General features: G+C 31.3%; 1 pseudogene; it reads left to right on the forward strand.

The window, feature by feature from the left end:
- The first annotated feature begins 1842 nt into the window (after nt 1-1842).
- Nucleotides 1843-4899, forward strand: LOC123892628 (annotated as a pseudogene).
- The last annotated feature ends 6366 nt before the right edge of the window (nt 4900-11265 follow it).

The raw sequence follows: 11265 nt of genomic DNA on the forward strand, positions 1-11265 counted from the left end.
TGTTCTTTCAAGCTACTACGTACTACTACTAGATATATGTTTAAATATAATGTTTATGTGATATTATGTGTAGTAGTATGATATTTATGTGTTATGTTATTTTGTTATTTATGTGTTATGTTATTATGTGATATATATATTTTATATGAACTATTACATGTCGGTGTTTGGTTTATAATATATGTAATATATATATTTAATAATATTTATAATAAAAAAAATTGTTTACGAATTTCATGGTCCGTTTGATTAAAGGTAAAATAAGTGAGAACGAAGGAAAATATGAAAATTGAGGAATAAATTTAAACTAGCTTTTAGTCTAAATTCATTTTTCTATTTTCGTATTTTTTTTCCTTCTCACTTTTTTTTCCTTTCAACCAAACAAATCCTTGTATTCTTTATACAAGTATATTCCTTTAAAACATTGAGTAATTTGCAAAACACCAACACAAATGTTGTTCATTGAATTCATGCAGCATGTTTTTATTGTCTTGTTTTCAGACATTTTTATTGTATTCTTGAATTATTCGATTTGAGACTACTTTACAAGTAGATTTCTTTAAAATAATGACTAATTTAAGAAACATAAGTCTACAAATTTTAATTCAAGTGATAATTTTTTTGAAATTGTTAGGTTAGATGTTGTGATAGTAGTTTGAATCTCAGCTACCTTAGTTTGTGGATCAATTTATTTTGAGAATTGTTTAATGTTATTGATGTTTTGTTTTATACCTATTTGGGGTTGGTCTAGCGGTATTGGTTTGGGTCCTTGGAGTATGTTCCTCTCAAGGTCTCATGTTCGATTTCCCTGGTGGCAATTTCGGTGGGTTAAGTCCATACAGAACAAAAGACTCTGGCTTTAAATGGGCTCCCACAAGTGGGCGGTGGGATTGATCCCCTTAGATTAGCCGGTCTAAGTTCAAATACCAAGTTTTCAAAAAATTGATGTTTTGTTTTATTGAGTTTTTTTTAAATAATGAGATTGATATCGCTAGTATGTGGCGAATTGAGATTTCTAAGCACCTAAGTTGATTGCACCGCCCCGGCCACTTTTGGACAGGCCTTAAACTAGACATGCAAAGGTTTGGAATATATGTAACAAAAAATATATTTCATATTGATTGAAATGTTCGGGAGGAAATGTTTTTTAGACCACAAAATATTATTAATAATAACCATCTTTGCTCAATACTAACAGAAGTTGGGATAAACAGAATTACAAAATATAGACGCCATATATAAGCAGAACATCAATGAGAAAACTAAAAGACGGACACCACCTAGTACACATTCCATAGTACCACTTAGAGTACACACCACAAACACCAGACCATTAAAGAGGACCATCAACTTGACCTAAAAAGATACCCTAAAACTCTATCTCTCGATCTCGAATAAAAGATATCGGACCATCAGAATTAAAAAAACAGCTTTGTGAGATAAAATTGTTTGGGAGAAAATGTTATAGAACCGATATTTGATTGATTTAAAGAGATTTGTATAAAAGTTTTCTTTTTAATATTTTATTTAATGTATCAAAGAATATTTCATTTCATTCAGAGAATCCTACTTGGTATTACCAAAAGAACCACAGAATCCTACTACTTGATTAGTAAATCTTTCAAAAAGAGAATAAGAATCCTACTTCTTGATTTATGTAGCACAAAAGTATCTATTGATTAATGATTCTTCGTATCCACTATCCAGCTATTAATCCAATGCTGACCAATAAAACAATATCATTCATTTTTTATCTTTATATAATTGACCATTAATTTCTTGTGTAAGCACGTACACCCTTCTTTTTCACTGAAAACACACTCTACATAGTTTTAGTTCTATATGTCTTCTCAAGAACTTGATCATGGGAATAATAGTGTCCACTTTTGAAAGATTATTCTTCAAACTACCCTTCAACAATGCAAGGAAAATTGGTAACAATTTTTGTTCTTTATTTTCTTCATTTCTCTAGTTATGACTTACATACTAAATATATTTTTTAATAATAATAAAAATATTTTGATCCAAAATAAAATTGTTGTATTCATATTGTTTGTGTGTGTTTGCGCGACAGAGAGTGCCCATAAATTTTGTGAGGAGGCATTGGAAAGTAATATCAAACCCTGTTACTCTAAGGCTTCTGTTGTGAATTCGGATTGAATCACACCAATACCTTGATGTGTGTGGAGCAAATGGATTAAAGCAATCAACAAGCGAGAATGACAATAATAACAATAACAAAAGATAAACCGTGAAAACGTAAAGAACACGAGATATTGTTTACCCAGTTCGGTTATAACAACCTAGTCTGGGGGAGAGAGACTCTCCGTTCCACTATCAATGAAAAACTTGATTACAAAGATTCAATACAAGAGTTGCAAGAATCTAGCTTTGATCCTAAATTCTACCCTTTTTCCGAATCTCTTCCCGTGACCAAGAGATTCAATCAATAAGTGTTTACAAGGTGATGAATCAATCCCCAACCCTAGAGTATGCCCAAGAGAAGTTCTCTAATAAACCCTAGTCTTTTGTTGGCTTTAGAAACCCTAAAATCACCTTAAAAAAGTCAGAAAACGCATAACATATATATAGGCCCGCAGGCACTACGCCTGGGCGCAGCCTCCCACGCCTGGGCGTGAGCAGGCAGTGTTCAGCCTAGTTTTTCACGCCTGGGCGCCAGCTCCCACGCCTGGACGTGAGCAGGCAGAGTCTACCAAAACATGATTTTCTGATTTTTACATTATTTCAAGGCAATATTCAACAACTTCCAAATTCGACTGAAAAGAAAGTTTCTTGGGAGAAAACCAGTTATTACGATGTTTGGTTTTGCAATGGTTGGAAAGAATTTGCAAATTATTTGTCTTTGGGCGATTCACAACTTTTGGTGTTCCAATATCAAGAAAATTCGCTCTTTAATGTGATTGGATTCGGAAAATGCGGATTGGAAATAAAATACTCCATCCGTCCTAAATTATAAGGAAAAAAATCCATTTTTTTGGTCTCAAATTATAAGGGAGAAAGTCATTTTCAAGAATTTTTTCCCTTATTCTCATAAAATTAAATGCAAATTGCATTTAATTTTCTCTCTCTACCATTTTCTCAATAAACAACAACCAATAAAAATTGTTTTTACATCTTTCTATGCAACTTATTCCAAGAAAAACCCACCAAAACATATTTCAAATTCTCATGTTTTACTTTTTTTTAATAAGTGTGATTTTTTTAATTTTTTCTTATAATTCGGGACGGAGGGAGTACCCTTTTAAGAGAAACTAGTGAAGAATATGATGATGTGGAAGAAAGTGATTGTTCTTTGAAAATTATTGAGGATCCTTCATCATCGCGGTTTAAAAGGACAAAATCTCGATCACCATCTTCTAAAATTTGTAAAAATTATAGAAAATTATTTTTTCTATAATTTTTCTTCTAAAAATTATTGAAAATTATTTTTTCTTCAAACAAAAAAAAATCTTCTAAAATTTGTAAGAAGATGAAAATCAATGCAAAAGAATCTAAGCATGCAACGAGAATAGTCCGAACTCATGGTTGGTACATGCAACGAGAATCTTCTAAAATTCTATTTTTTTGTTAATTTTTTTAGGACTTATTTATGGTGAGTTTCTCAAATTCCTTGCAGGAAGTAGCTGTGACAATCTTAAGAAGAGAAGCTATTATTTGTATGAAAAAGTGATGACAAATTTTGACTCTGATAAGAACTTTTTCGCATGTATTCTCCAAAAGACATACATTGAGAGAGATCTCTTGGTAACAAACTATTCTTTTATCACTTTATAAATATTGATTTACTAAAATATTGACAATGAATGTTATCAAAACATTAGTAATATATTCCTTGATGAGATTAATTGGTATCTACCGATGGTTAATTTTTTATTTTATTTACACAATCCCGTCATATTATGTGATAGATTTTGATTGGTTGGATATATAAAAAAACATTACAAAGATATGCCTTATGTATATGTCACATGATAAACTATAAATTAATATTTACATTAATATGTATATCGAATAACTTAAAATTATTAATAATATGTTTAAACTAATACTTCATACCTATAAAAAATTATTTTTTTGGGGTGGGGGTGGGCCATGACCCACCCTAGACATCCCCTAATACCGCCTTTGTATTTTTTTTTTATTTTTTTTTTTGTTGTAACCGCCTCTGTATATGTATTTGAGAGTTAGAAATGGCATACATTTTATAGGTTATGTTTGGATTGATTTATTTTTGAGCTTATGAGAAATAACTTATGCAAATGATTAAGTTTTTATGTATTATTATAACATTTTAAAGATAGTTTATGAAAAAATAGCTTATAAAGAGAAAATTTTTGTTAGTGAAAATTTATGAACTATCATAAATGTTTATTTATTTGTATAAGCTCAAAAATAAGTCAAATTGAAACTGTCCTAAGTATTTGTTGTGAGGTTTGTTATTGAGTATTTTATGTGAAAACCAATAATTCAAAACAGGGGATGCCCAATAAATTTGCTAAGACACATCTACAAAGGATGGAAGGAAGAGATGTTACCCTTTTTGTTGACAAAGATAGAACATGGAATGTTGATTTGAAGCTCGATTCAAATAATAAACAATTTACACTAAGTGGTGGTTGGAGTAAATTTCGTGATCACTATAAATTGAAATTTGGTGATGTTTGTGTTTTTATACTAAACAAATGCAAAGGAACAGTTTCATTCCAAGTTGTCATTTTCTCTCTAGAAAAGGACATGAACACTTCGTATTTTGAAGGTAATTATCTAATTTATTTAGTTTCCATTATTTTTGCATGAATATATACATACATGAAGGAATATTTTGATGACTAATTATATTCATGAATTACTTATGTTGGTGTAGGGTATATATTGTGAAGGAATGTGACTTGAAAGCTTGTATTTGAATTTACAATTTCAATAATATGCTGCAAAATTAGATTTATGCGTCGGTCTCATTATGAACAAGGTTTTAAGAAATTGCATGAATTATTTGGTGTTTTAAATATGATCCTTTGTATGCAATTCAAAAATTTAAAAGGTATCACATGTTTGAAGGATATCTTTCGATGTATGAGTTTTTTTTCTTAAATATTTCTACAAAAAACATAACTATTGATCAGAGATATGTATTTTTGCCATTCTCCTGTTACATCTTGTGATCGGAATTATTTTTTTTGAGGTGGGGTCGTGGCGGTAGGTATGTCAAAATCACGGTAATCCACCATAATTTTAATACATAACGAAGCTTCTGCAAAATCACATAAGGTCGTCGTAATTCTAAGACATTTTTTTTTTGATATTCTATTCAAGAACCAAATATTCTAAGATAAAGAGGTGTAATACTACCTTAAGGAAAATGAAATAGAATGGGCATTGAGAACAAATACTTCAGCCATTAGAATGTTTCTCATGACCAATGGTTGGACACGGTGATTTTTCATGAGATGGAATGGAATATGTAATAGGTGAATGAATATTATATGCTTAAGCTTCATTTAGCTTCACATTATCGAAGGTCAAAGAGGATCAATCGAGAGATTTCAATTGTTACAAATAAGCCTTAACATAAGCCTTAACAATGTTATCTTAGCTTTTTGTCGTTAATTTATGAACTTCTGAATATTAGTTTATTAAATAAATTTGACATTTTTTTTTAGAAGCTAAAAATATACTATTAACAAGGTTACCTTAGCACAATATATGCTAACATAACAAAAACTTTAGATTATAACATTGAAAAAGACTTGATTAGGCACAACACTAAATATTATGTGTTAGACAGACTCACATATATAATTTCAAAAAATTTGAAGATAAAACAATTAATTAAGATGACGTGACTAAATTATTTAACATTTATTTTTTGTCTTTTGTGTGTATGTGTGCCTAAATGTATTATATTTGAGGTTGCCCAAGAAAGAATGACTCACATTGAGAATTTGAACTCCAGCAATAACATTACTCCAAGAGGATTTGAACTCCAGCGATAACAATCATTACTAAAATTAATACATTATGATTTAAGCCACCATCAAGAGCTAGTAGTACTCTCAAAAATATTATCTATGAATATAACCTTTTGTCAAAATAAATAACTATAGTCCTTTCTTTTTAGATTGACCAAGAGCACGCCAACCAAATAATATTACAAACGTCATTCTTAAACTCCACGTTATTATTAGCTAAGCCACAATTTTTTTTTAACATCAAAATATATTTATATTGGATGGTAAAGAGTACAAATAGTACTACACTCAAATTTTGAGATTAAGTATAAGGGGTATTAGACTAAAACCTCAAAAACAAGAAGCAAGAGAGAATAACTCCAAGAACGGGTCCTATCTAAAAATACAATCTATTGAGTTGATATTCCATTCATATAAGATGCATGTCCCTCCCTTTTTATTCTCCACCAAACACTTCCAAGAAGTCCTTTAATATTTTCTAAGCATTCTGCGAGTACCGAGACTTGAGCTGAAAAGATCGAAACTTTTATCTTGGAAATGGTCCCTAGGTAAAAAAATATGTTTCCTCCTATTCCTTTTATGAGTAGGGTATGCACCCTATTTCTTGCTGGAACCGGTAGAGTCTGTCAAGGTGTTGAGTTAGGTCTTTGTGAGGTCGGGTTGATTGAAGGCCTCCTGGGGATATCCTTATGGGTGGCTGATCCTTGCCTCTCCCATAAATGGGTTCTTGGATCTTCTTGCACCGGTTGGTTACACATGTTTAGCTTTTGCAGTGCTTTCTTGTATGAAAAAATGGTAGGAGTGAATATAAGAAAAATAAAAATCAAGAACAACGAAAGTCCGCTGAAAAAATAAATATGTATTTTTTTCTATTTTGTGTAAAAGATTAAACAAAGAGATTCGCAAATAGTTAAAGCTTTCATAAAAGTTGTGTGTGTTTTCTAGGGATTGTTCGGTCGGTGTTGGCGGAATGTACTTCTGGTACCCCTTTGCGTTCTATATATATATAATATATAATATAATTTGCCATTTAAAAAAATAAATCCTAGCTCTCCAAATAAGCTACAACATTGCATGCCACACCGATAACAACCACGTTAAATCTTTTCTGCGCGCCGCCAAACAAAACAGTCTCATTGACACAAAAGGATCTGAATGAACCCACAAACATTCCAAGCCACTTGAAGTTTTGTACCAAAGTGCACTCCCAAAGTGGCAATGTCAGATCAATGTGAAAATCATATATTTAGATAGATCGATAAAAAACCGATACAAAGAGGTAATTCATTAAAAAAAATTGTTCATTATACAAAAGAAAGAGTGGCTCTTGATCGAAGTTGAGTTTTATCAAACAAAAAAACTTAATAATTCTTTTAATTAATAAATGAGTAAAAAGAAAATAAAATATTAAAGTAGAATAAGATATGGAGACAAATTCACAAAAGATAGATAGTGTGTGCAACTAGGTTTGTTTGTTTGTCCGCAAAGGAAAGACCAAAATAGATAAATGATTTGCAATGTTTGAAAAATATGACACACTCAGTCATACAAATTGGTGAAACTCAATTAGCTGGATAAAATCAGACTCAAAGGTAGAAATGGAGAAGCAGCTTTTAATTAATCCACAATAAGACAAATTTGAAAAGTGCTTTTCACTATCACTCATTACAAACCAAACTTCTCATTCAACACATTTCTTCTAGCTAATTTCTCAGATCTCAATCATGTCATTCTATAACATGTAAGAAATTCTACGAAATCATAAATGAAATTCAACCTTAAACAGCGGAAACGGAATTGAATTTAAATAGCCGAAATACCTCCCGCCATTGCTATTGCTTAAAGCTTGTTCCAAGCTTGTTCCTGTCGAGGATTGATTTTGCTTGAGGTTGTTGAAGCTCTTCTAAACCTTATACAATCTCCCTTAGATGGTGTAAGTCACTGAATAGAGATATGAGGCTTAGGGAACCAAAACAAGGGTTGCACTCTATTTATAATTTTGTCCATCACAAAAATATCTTAAGTGCAATCATAACTGCCACATTATCTTTATGGGCGGTTACTATATTTGAGGGAAAGAATAAAGACCACAATTTAGGCTTAATGGATAATTACCATAATGTGCACTTAGTAGTAATTATCCCTTATTTAAATTAATAAATAAAAGGAGATAAATCTATCATTCTCCCACTTGGTCGACATATTCTTTCACTCACAATAATAAGAAACAAGACACATGGATCATAGCGATAGGTCCTCTATAATATCGAGTATTATCTTCTATGTATCACAATGTAACGAGTCTCTAACCAAATATAACTTAATGAATAAACTCACAACATTTATGTTTATTCAGGTTCCAAACTTAAGCGATATTTCTCAAAATCAAATGTGTACGTACACTTTAAAACTTAAAACATGAGAAAATATCATATATAGAGTTTCATAAAACAAAAATCGTTATTATAACGAAAATCAGATATAGGAACCAAGTCCCGTTCTTTCTACATGATCCTTAAATTTTTACAATGGCATGCCTTTATTCAAAGGATCGACAATCATCAATTCAGTACTAATATGATTGATCAATAACAATTATTTGATCCTTAATGCGCTCTCTTACGGCTAAATACTTAATGTCGATATATTTAATTCGACTTCTACAGCTAAGTACTTAATGTCGATATACTTAATTCGACTTTTACTTTTAGTATTCTTAGCCATAAAACCGCAACTGAATTGTCACAATACATCTTTGGCGGTCAAAGATTGAATCTACAATTTTCAACCCATAATTGAAACTCTTCATTCATACACCATGTGATGTAGTTTCAAACAAAATACGAACTTAGCTTCCATTGTGGAAGTGACGGTCAAGGTCTGCTTTGCGCTTTTTCAAGAAACAACTTCACCGGCTAACATGAAAATGTAACCGGAGGTTGATTTTCTTAAGTCAACACAACCCGTAATCTCTTAATTAGAGTAACCTTTGACCTCTAAAATTTCAGTTCGTAAATACATAAGCATGTAGTCTTTGGTACCTTAAGGTACCTAGTTACTTTATTTGCAGCTTTCCAGTGTTTCATATCTGGATTATCTAATATCTGTTTAATATTCCAATTGCAAATGCAATGTCAGACCGTGTGCGAACCTGAGCATACATTAGGCTTCCACCGATGGAAGCATATAGAATATTAAACATTTGTTCCCTCTAAAAATCGTTATTCGGGCATAGGTCCAAATTGAACCTATCACCATTCACAATGGGTGCTATACGGTGAACAACATTTCATCTAAAACCTCTCTAAGACTTTATTGATATGAGCCTCTTATGACAAATCTAGAATTCTACGAACTCTATCTCTTTGAATCTTAATGCCCAATGACATAAGAAGTGTCACTCATATCTGTATATCACAACTCTTAGAGAGAATTTGTTTCACCTTATATAGCAAAATTTTATCATCATTAGCAAGTAAAATATCATCCATGAACAAAATAAGGAAACAAATTCTACTCCCACTGACCTTCTGGTATATACATTGATCCATAATGTTCTCTACAAATCCAAATGAAGAGATGACATCATGAGAATTTTAAATACCACTTATGAGAAGCTTCTTTGGGTCCATATATGGATTTCTTAAGCTTGCATACCAAAAGCTCATCACCACTAGAAGAAAATCCTTCAGGCTACTTTATTTAAACCTCTTCTTCTAGATATCCATTCAAAATGCAGTTTTCACATTCATGTGAGAACGTTTTAGCACCAATATTATAGTCCGACTTTTGTAAATATACCACATAATCACTAGCTATAGTTGACTTTCTTTCTCTAGTAATCTTTCATAATGTTGGATCAACATTTTGTTCAATAATTTCAGAAAATTCTTGAACATCTTCATTTACTAGATTATTATAAGCCGCTTGTGAAACTTTAATAACTGATTGTCTAATACCCATTTGAGCTTGAGGGGTAATACAAATGACAATCAATTGATCACTTAGAGTAGAAGACTCAACATCAATATTACTTTATCAGAACAAATGTCCTGAAATTGATTGCTCCCACTAATCAAGTCATTTTTTCAAGAAACTTTGCATTTCTTGATTCCACAATTCTAGTGCTATAAGATGGACACTATCTTATACCCTTTAGATTTTTCGGCATATCCAATGAGATACCTACTTATAATCATAGGGTCTAATTTCTTGTGGATTGTAAACTCTTACTTTAGACGGGCATCCCCAAATGCGTATATGACACAAACTTGGTCTCCAACCTTTAAATAACTTAAAAGGTGTCTTTGGGACAACCTTAGTTGGAACACAGTTCAATATATACACTACCGTTTTAAGAGTTTCGCTCCACAATAACTTTGAAAGTCCGAAGTTGCTACGCATACTCCTAACTATGTCCATTCTCAGTATATCTATAATAATATTTTTCACCTCTATAATTTCTCACGATCTTGATTTGCTTTTCACATTATTTTCCACTTCAGCCTTAAAACTTTATAGGCTTCCAACGCTTCGTAATTATTATGAAGCAAGTAGACATACATATATCGTGAGTAATCATCAATGAAGGAGATGAAGTATTTCGGACCTTATATGTCCATGACTGAACGTAAAACATATATCTGAATGTATGATTTCTAATATTTCAGATTTCCTCTTAGCACATTTCTTATGTGTGTTAGTTTGCTTTCCCTAAATGCAATTTACACAAGTCTCAACATTAGCGAAATCCAAAGTATCAAGTACTTCATCATTCGATAGTCTTTTGATTTTCTGAATGGAAAAATGTCTTAACCTCCGGTGCCACAGAATAGAGGATTCCTTATTTATAACACATCATTTAGTTTGAGCTTGAACATGCATAACATTATTAGTGGCATCAATTTGAAAAATTAATTGAGAAAAGAGACCATTGGATAATACATCATTTCCAACAAATTTAGATTTATAAAACAAACTGAAACATGTTTCATAAAAATAAAGGATTATCCCAATGGTTCATGCATTATATAGAAATTAATTTTCTAGAAAAAATTGGAATATAAATAAAAGTATAAAAATATTTTTCAAATTTAAAACAAAGCCACTACTGAAAAAATTAAATTGCATGTTTCAACAGCCTCTATATGTGAACGCATCTTGACTTCCTGATAGATGCCTTGCTCACTTGGAAGCGTTTTTCTTAAGCTGATTCTACATTGTAAGGTATTCGATAATCATGAATTGTAGAACCAAAATCAATTCACCATGTGTT

This window comes from Trifolium pratense, linkage group LG1 (assembly GCF_020283565.1).
Source record: "Trifolium pratense cultivar HEN17-A07 linkage group LG1, ARS_RC_1.1, whole genome shotgun sequence".
NCBI lineage: Eukaryota > Viridiplantae > Streptophyta > Magnoliopsida > Fabales > Fabaceae > Trifolium > Trifolium pratense.